This window comes from Ovis aries, chromosome X, assembly GCF_016772045.2.
Source record: "Ovis aries strain OAR_USU_Benz2616 breed Rambouillet chromosome X, ARS-UI_Ramb_v3.0, whole genome shotgun sequence".
Taxonomy (NCBI): domain Eukaryota; kingdom Metazoa; phylum Chordata; class Mammalia; order Artiodactyla; family Bovidae; genus Ovis; species Ovis aries.
In genome coordinates this window covers 4,837,104-4,846,964 of record NC_056080.1, presented here as the reverse complement: position 1 = coordinate 4,846,964, position 9,861 = coordinate 4,837,104, and positions in this window count along the sequence as shown.

The following is a 9,861-nucleotide window of genomic DNA, read 5'->3' as shown; positions in this document are numbered from 1 at the left end:
TAATCATGTAGGAAAGAGAGTCTTTGTACTCATAGAAACCTGGAGAAGCTAGAGAAAGAGGCACCAGGAAGACATAACAAGCATGGATTAGCATTGTTTGGAGGAGAGGTTACAAGAGTACTGTTTCAGTAACACCATTCTGTTTTTACTTATCAATTTTTACCTACATTTTTGCCAATACTGATGAAAAGAGTTTGAGATAGACATCCCCTGAATTCTCTTATTTACAAAATAACAATTTTGCCGCAACCTGTTGCCATCATCTCTGAGAGTGCTATGTTTAATCTCCCCTTGATTAGCAGTTAGAAAGGTGAACTTCAAAAGATGCGATGGCCCAGGATACATTCCCAGGGAGACAGGTGTTGGTAAGAATCCAAAAGGAAAACCTGGGGATGTTGGAGGTGCCTAAGGAGAGATGGAAGAAGGTTCATGCCGGGAAGAGAAGGTGTATCAGCTGGGATCACATCTCTGCTTGAAATTATCTGAATGAGGACGACCGTTGTGGTCCAGTGACTCACACTCTGCTCTTGCACAGCAGGAGGCAGGAGTTCCATCTCTGGGTAGGGAGTTAAGTTCCCAGGATGAGAGGAAATACAAAGAAGAGATTCTTTGACTGTTTCACTGATCTTGATAATAACTAGACATATAGAGTTTGGAGATTTTTTTCTTCTTCAAAATTCTTGAAATTATAAGAACTACTGTCTTGCTTTCTTGCTTGCCTAAGAAAAAACTTAATCAATGGATAAATGAGATATCAGAGATTTGATGGATCAAGTGTGTCTGGAGAGGGGGAGACAGAAGTGGAGTTCTGACATGCCTTCTTTACAGGAGGTTAAGGGGCACAGAACGGATCCTCATCTTAGTTATAAGGAGGACAGAGCCCGCCGTGGGGCAGGAGAAGGTGATGAATAGTTTGTGCTGATGTGTTTCTCATCTCAGAGAAATAGGAGGCTTTCCAAGGGTCTCTTAGGAAGTCATTTAACTATATGAAACCACACACTCAGCTTTACTTCTAGAGAATAAAATATAAACCATCTCCTCAACCTTAAGGAATGAATGCAGGTGTAGGGGATGTGAGTCCCGGACAGTTTATCCCATTTTGATCTCAATGTAGAAAGGAAAGATGAATATTCTTGAGCTGAAATATCACTTGTGTATGGTGATTTTCCACTCACTCTAAAGGTCAAAAGTCCAGATTCATGTAAGCATCTCCTAAAACAATCCTTTCTGTTGGGATGATAAAATGCCGTGAATGCTCAGCCCTGCCAAGCAGGATATTGAAGATCACTTCTCTGTAACCCTGGTCTTAGAAGGGACAACCATTGGTTCATGAAGAGTCACAACAACGTAAGGATGCTATAAAAAGTGGCACAATTCGCATCCTCTCCAACCACTGGGACACCCTCAGCCTCGACAGGAGAAAGTCCACGGGAGACACAAGATGAAGGTTCTGTTCTTGACTCTTCTCCTTGGTGTGGTTTGTGCCGCTCAAGAAGAGGAAGCTGAGCAAAGTGTCGCAGAGGTACCAGGGACGGTCTGATCTGGGAGGAGGTCTTGGTTTGTCTGTATCCCTTTTATAGTTTTGCTCTGTGGATTCATAACCCGAGTCATCTACCCCCAGCAATCCATTACTCCATTTACTGGCTCTGTTCCTCTTGTGTTTGGTGTCTGCATCTCTACTGTGTATTAATTGACTCAAGTCATTTTTACTGCTCTTGTAACACAGAACGGGGAGCAGCCAAACAGGGTTGGATCGGAGTTCTTGCATTTGACATCCGAGCTCAAGCGATCTCGGAAATGTCTCAGTTCTGTCTTATCCTGTGACTTTAGCTTTACATTATTTTATAAATTCTGCTCTGCTCAGTCAAGTTAGATAATGAATTGTACAGGGGATGGGAAGCTCACGAGGGATGGTGCTTGATGAAATAAAAAGATTAGGACAAATATTACGAAGGGGATTTTGCTGCAGCTTTCAGGAGAATGGAGAACCGTGTACTTTGGATCCACTTGTACAGAGAAGACTGCGGATACCACAGCGAACGGGACAACCAGGCTTTACGTCTGTAAAGTTGTGTTTAACAGTGACGAGGGCACAGTAGAAATCTACCTTTGTGTTGAGGAAGTAAAAATCACCCAGAAGGAAAATCTATCAACCCTGGTCTGAGGGAGGGTGTCTGCAGGAAGGGAGCCGTCTGGGTGATGTTGAGTGCATGACACCCTGAGCTGTGGGGCTGAGCAGAGTCTCCAGGGGCGGGGAGGGGCGGGGAGGGGCGGGGAGGGGCGGGGCGTCGTTCCCCTGTGAGTCTCCAGGAAATGTCCTGGAGCCTTAGCCCAGAGGGAGGTCCCAGAAGCTCCACTGGCATCAACTCATTAAAGGAAAGAGGAACACGGCAGCGGGGAGAGGCTCCTGTCCTGGTGCCCACAGTCCCCACCAGGGTCTTGAGCCCTTCCTGTGGAATCTGTAAGAGACGGTTCCCACTGTGCGCAGAAGCCGAGGGCAGGCGGAGAGCGCATAGTGAGCTCTGCCCTCGGGGCGTCCTCACGGGAGGTTTCATCACCCCTGAGTATACTAAAGACTCACAGCCCCAACAACCACTCAGGGAATGTCCACGACACAGCAGAGGGTTTACCAAGAACGTGCAAACTCAGGGATATTTATGAAGGAATAAAAACACTAAGAAAAAAACAAGTAAGTGGTGTCTGCTTGCAGAGGTTAGTTGATAAATATATAAATGTATAAATATTTTTATATTATCTATTGTACATGTATATATTTGATAGCATACTTACCATCAAATGACAGCCACACATACAGACAGAGCCTCACAAACACTCTCATACAGGATACTTTTGGTCCATTGTCATTAATTTTTTAAGAATACCATATTATCTTCCTGTCTGCTGTTTTAACAATTTTTGTGCTTGCTGTTTGAATTTTGAGTACACGCACGTGTATTTATGTATAATTATATGCACCTTTATGGAGGGCATAGTTTAATGTGCTTTGAGAGGTATACACCTTCTTCACGACCTAGACAGTCCAAATCTCAAATTCCTCCATTTCTTTCAAAAATCTCCCTTTCCTCACCACGAAATTCTACCCCTGGAGCAACAGGTAGCAATGGATCTCCTTATTCTCTCCTCTTCTAGAACTTCGGACGGTAAGATTATGAGTCCTGGTTGAGTTTCCCAGCTTCTGTAGCTCCCTCAGCATGGTGTTGTAAAAATGTATCTCTGTGAGTGCATTTGCAGGGAGTCACCTTTTTCAAGTCAAGTGAAAAAACATCGTTTGCACATATATAATTTTGGATGTGCAATGAGAGCTCAGTCAGTTCAATCGTGCCCGACTCTTGGCAACGCGATAGACTGTAGCCTGCCAGGCTCCTCTGTCCATGGGATTCTCCAGGCAAAAATACTGGAAGGGGGTTGCCATGCCCTCGTCCAGGGGATCTTCCCGACCCAGAGACTGAGCCTTGGTCTCCTGTGGCACCTGCATTGCAGGCAGATTCTTTACCCCTGAGCCACTGGGGACTATTTTGCAGCTATAGAAGGTGATTTTCTCCCACATTGTGGCTGTTTTGACTAACTTCCATGCATTTTCATTGTGACTAATGACCACAGACACAATTCATGGTGCACATTCTTCTCCATGTTGCCTATTCAAAACTTCATCCAATTCTTGTTGGATTATTTTCCTTTTAGTATTTCTTTCTTCCGTAAGCTTCCCATGGGCCAAATATATCTTTTATCATACAGGACATATATGAAGTCTGTGAAAGTCCTGATAATGGCTGACAACTTAGACATATTGTATATAAATATGTATATATATAATTACCCCCACCTGTCATATAAGCATATCACGTGTGCTTCTGTTTGTGTGTGTGTCTTTGTGTCAATATATGTGCATACATACATGAGTCTTTCAGTGTTTAATCCTCTTATGATGCTGTGATGCAAAAAGTTTGTGTTTTGGTAAAATTTAAAATTTCCTTCTCTAATGTTTGGTGATTTTTTTTCTATCATATAATCTAATAAGTCATGGACAAGGCTTTGAGAACCCCCAAAGTCTGTTGTGATGGCCTCACCTCTCCATTTCTGGGAAGTATTTGTTAGAAAGCTGTATTGATTTTATTTTTTCCCTAAATTCTAGATTTCTCCATTAAATTGGCTTTCAGCAGGACTTACCTTGTATTTGCATATTTATTTATTTATTTTTTAATTTTTAAAATTTTTATTTTTACTTTATTTTACTTTACAGTACTGTATTGGTTTTGCCATATATTGACATGAATCCACCACGGGTGTACATGCAATGTTTGCATTTTTATCTGTACTTCATCTTTGCAACTACTGCTCAGATGTAATGTGTAGATAAGCCATGCTTGTCAGTTGATAGTAACGTGACCTTCGAAAACATCAGCTTGTTCACAACCCCTAAGGTGACACCTCAGACTTAATCTTTGGGGGAAACAAAGAAAATCCCAATTGCATGTCACAGTTTCTTCATGTTTTAATCAATCCCCTGAATATGTTTTTAAGGTTGAATGGAAAATGGGAAAAAATAACAGTCACGGGAAAGAAAGAAGACGATAACACTTACATTTTTGAGTGTGAGTACGAACTCCGGGAGTTGGTGACGGACAGGGAGGCTTGGCGTGCTACGATTCATGGGGTTGCAGAGTTGGGCATGACTGAGCGACTGAACTGAACTGAACTGATGGGTGCTTCAATGACCAAAGTATGCTTGGGTGGAAATATTAGCACAACTTCCTTCAGTAACCCCACTCACCCGAATTCTACTCCTATGAATAATCAGAGGGGTGAGCAGGCTACAGTCCCTAAAATTTCCAAGCACTTTACTGTTTCATGGGACAAGGGTTCAAACACACGGCTTGGAAGTCTCCTCCCAATGGTGAGTGTTACTCAATGAAACAGAGGAGCCTGGTGAGCCACAGTCCACTGGTGTGGCAGAGAGACAGAATGACGGAGCGAGTAAACACGGACACACTCAATGAGAATAACATTTGTCGACCTGTATTTCATACGGTTCTTATAGGTCATTTACAACAGCCGTACGAACCCACGTCTCAAGGGTGCGTCATGAATTTGTGCAACAGTGCATTCGCTTTTAAAAACAATCTTAAAATATCTTATTCTATCTAAGGTACGGCGGATGAACTTGCATGCAAAGAAATCATCCGATGTTCAACCTTTAAAACAGTTTCTGTTCAAAGTCATGGGGATGTTGGCTAGGATTTACACCTCTGTCTTTTTTACAATGACCCTGAGAAAGGTCCGTAATTTTACATGGCCGAAGGGGTAATAATGTAACTATTATTCAAGTGTATCAGGTCAACTTTCTGAGAAGATGGAAATAAAACTATCTTGCCTGCTGTCCTTGCTCTCATAACATGTAGCATTCACCCCACCCGTGGAGTGAGACACAGATCAGTACAGAATGTACCCACTCTAACACCCTCATTTCCAAAATAAAGCTACCCGACAATGAATTAAGGCAGGGTTGCATATATGGATCTTTTCTCTCTCTCACAGATGAGGGTGCAAAAAGACTGAAAGTTGCTTATTTGTCTGACACTGTTCTGATACTATGTGTTTTCAACGTGGATGAACACGGTGTGGAGACACCATGTGCTGTAATATTGGCTGGTATGTATGATCCCCTCATAGTCCCATCACCACTGTGAGGAAACGTTTCCACTGTCAGCACTTTATCCATGAAAGAAGGATGTGGCAATAGTATCCATTCTGCAGTCTACAGGACCTAGGTCTTTATGTTGAGTGAGTTAAGAACCATGGAACAAAATCTACCAAGAGAGAGGAGTTAGTAGGGGTGAGGAGGTCAGAACCTCAGACATTTCTAAATAATTCCTAAATGTCGACATTAAAAAAAATTAAAAAAAAATAGCGTTTTATTAGAAATACTTTTGGGGTGGGAGGTGGGAGGGGGGGTTCAGGATTGGGAACTCATGTACACCTGTGGCTGATTCATGTCAATGTATGGCAAAACCAATACAGTATTGTAAAGCAAAATAAAAATTGAAAAAGAAATTAAAAAATGAGATTAAAAAGTTTACTTTGTGCTGGAGAATCAATAAATATTTTTGTCCCACTTAAGAAAAAAAGAAATACTTTTTTCTTACCTTTTTAGTTTTCATTGGAGGAAAATTGCAATACTGTGCTGGTTTCTGCTTTTTCTCCCTTTTTTAATACAGCAGGTCATTTCAAGCTGTAGCTATAAGGAGTCTAATCTCGATTTCACCATCTTATACCAGTATTCCAATGCAGTCTAAGCTTTGGAGCAGAAACTTTTAAAATAGCTCTTTATTCTGTTCAAGCTTTCAAACGCATTGTTCCTAGAAACAGTGATATCTGCCCAAATACTCACACAGATCACTGAGAGATTTAAGTACCATTGGAACAACATGTGTCTATTGCAGGAATGCTTCAAGTTAGAACATTGGGTTAATTAGAGGATAGATCATCTCCCATTATTATGTCTGACACGGCGAGAGTGTATCTGTCAGGGGAGAACCCTGTTTCCTATGTATCTGGGTCAGAACAAGACCTGAGTGGCAGGTACAGATTCTAAGAAGTTGATCAAGGAGCAGGTCGGTTCCATACAGTGATGGGAGGCTCCCCAAATTCATGGAGCTCCTCTGAGTCTTTGGGGTCCTCCTGCTGATGCTGGAGGGGGAAGGGTCTAATTCGAGAGCTGGATGGAATTAATTCTTAAGACAGAAGGCAGATATCTGAGTCATGGGAAACGGTAACTGTTTGAGGGCTAATTTATTCCAAGTGAGGATCTGACCTGGACACTCAACTTTTTGTTCTGTATTGAGAAATTTCTCTGGGCTGTAATGAGCTAAATTCTGCATTCTGTGTGTTTTTTTTTCCAGTTAAAATAAGTGTAAACCAGGAAGTCATGGACATATTCAATAAGCTGATCAGTGAGAAAGATATTAAAGAAGAAAATGTTGTGAATTTCATTGAAAGTGGTTAGTATGCTTTTCTTAAATATATCTTGCACCCGATACAGAAACATACTGTCAGAAAAAAATTTATTTCTTTAAAATTTTTCTGCATAAATAATCTTTTATATAATCTCTTACTTAAAAAATAAAATTTGGAAATCCTGGGGAATAGTAGTAATTGATGAATTTTTTCTTCCTGTTCTTTTTATCTTCCCCCAGAGGACTGTCCTCCCTGTGTACTACTAGAGACCAGAACAACTTCAGGGTAAGTGAAAAGGGTCTGTGATTATTGTTATTTCATTAAATAAATCAATAAGGACACATGGTGATTTCATGACTGCCAAACTCTGTACATAACAATTTTTTAGGTCCAACACCATACATTCTGTCACTAGAGAAGTTTTTCTGTTTTAGTAGGTATTTTCTCTTTTCTTGAGCCATATTAAATTGCAGATTAGTTGGTTGATTAATGCTGAGCAGCTTTGCTGAGAAAGCCTTATCCTGCAGGAATCTCGCAGACCAGAGTCATCAGAGAGAAGCAGGAAAGGCCACACAGTGGTGGAAACCGATTAGTGTTCCCGTCATCCTGACCTCATGGCCGTCCGTCACTCCCTTCCTCCAGGAGAACTGGGATTAAAGTGAGCCCAGGTTTCCTGCAAAAGCAGTGTATAATCTCACACGATTCTGCCAGAACCCGAGGGCCGTCCAAGGACACTACCAGAAACATGCATTTGAATTACATTCCCCTTTAGAAGGTGATTTTCTTAACGTGAGATCTTTAAACATTCTAAACTAAGACAGCCTCAGAAAATGACACAGATCTAGGCTAAAGTGTGGCCTCTGAATTTTTGCTGAGAAAAAAAAAAAAAAAGAAAAGAAAAAGGAAAGAAAAACACTAGCTTCCAGGGGAATACGATAAGAAAGATGTGGTGTATATTTTCCATGGAATATTACTCAGCCACAAGAGGGAAGAAATCATGGATTTGTAGCAACATGGAAGGACATAAAGATTGTCATACTAAGGAAGAAAGTCAAAGGAGAAAGATATCACGTGATACTACCTGTATGTGGAATATAAAATATGGCACGAAGGAAGTTATTGCAAAGGAAAGATGCACAGACAGAGAGAATGGGCTTGTGGTTGCCAATGGGTGGGGTTTGGGTAAGAGAAGGAAGGGGGGTTGGGGGTTAGCAGACGCAACAGTTTTACACGGGATGGATGGACCACAAGGTCCAAGTATATAGCGCAGGGATCTATACGCAACACACTTTAAAAACCATTATAGGAAAAGAATCTGAAAAAGACTAGATCTTAATGTATGTACGTGTAAACCACTTGTTGCTGTTCCTCTGAAACTAACACAAGATCGCTAACCAAATAGACTTCAATATAAAGTAAAAATCAAAACACCAATTGTTGAAAACCCAAAAGACAGAACTTGTGGAATTAGAGGTGTGTGCTCCAATCTCAGAGGCTGACCATGCATTCTAAAACCATTACTCCTAGAATCGATGCCCAATGAGAAAGATCGCCCCATATGTACATCCTGGGGAAAATTCCACATGGACCCCAACATCACAGAGGTGCAGAGTGTTGAGGTCCACCAGGATTCGGGCATTGGATCAGCTTCCAGCTCCTGTACCCTGCACAGCCTACTGCCTGAGGCTCACCCTCATCACATAGTTGATTCTACTAAACCTTTGCTCCTGTTTTGCTGACCTACAGAAAGAGTCCCTGAGACCAGATGCACCCTCGTCTCCGTGGGATCAAGACCAACAACACAAAGACGACTTTCCTGGTTCCTGAGTAACAGGATCCTTCTCTCCTGACACTCACACTCCCTCTCCCATCTCGTCTCTCCTGGCCACTAATCACGTCCTGCTTGGTGGTGTTTGATTTCTGAGGGTTTAAATAAATTGGTTTAATATACAGCTGAGTCGCCTGTGTGTGGAACAAAAGTTCCCATTTTACAATACCCAAATATGCACATTAAATTTAATTACAGGGGAACATAAGCCTATAATAGGATAGGGGTTCCATCAGAGACAGTTCTGGGAAGAAGTAAAAGGAGATTCTCTAGAGGTTCCATGGGAGAAGGAGATAAAGGACTAAGCCATCCTGGGACAGAGGACAGGGTGGTGGATCCTCTTTCTGTCATCAGGGGGTGGGGGGCAGTGTGGTCAAGAAAGATGTCCCTAAAAAGCACCTCATCCATCACAGGGAAAGAACTTGTGTTCCCTTCTCTGAGCTTCATAGAGAGTGTAACAAGCCAAGGGCCACAACAGGAAAAGTGCCTGTTCTGACAGCACCTGGACTTCTGCAGTTTAACTGAAGCCCTGATTTTCCTTAAGGACAGGATCACTAGCAATCAGAGGTGACCAGGTTCTGAGCCTTGGTGAATTCATAGTAACAGGAAGTCAGGGCAGTGCTGGCAGGAACAAGATGATTGACAGCTAGACAGGAAGCTGTAACTGTTCACAACATCTAAAGATGATCTTCCAGCCTCTTATGCTTCAGAGAGAAGTGGATGGTAGTGCTTCCAAGGAGAGGCCATCCCCACAGTCATGGGGAGAGCACATGGATCAGCTCCCCAGGGTGCTCAAGGTGTTTACAATCTGAAAGATCAATCATTCTCAAGATACAGAACGTTCTGAGGGTTGGGGCAAAGCTCATGGATTTGGTTCAAGAGCTCAGAAAGGAATGCTAGACCTAAGTGATATTTAACAGAATATGTGTTTTAGTTCCTACATAGACATGACTCCGAATGGGCTCCAGCTGGCCAGTGTCAAAGCACCAGTAATGAATATTTCCACGGCTTAGTTGATAGTAACAGAGGTCAAGGGCTGTGTTTAAATTCTCCCACCT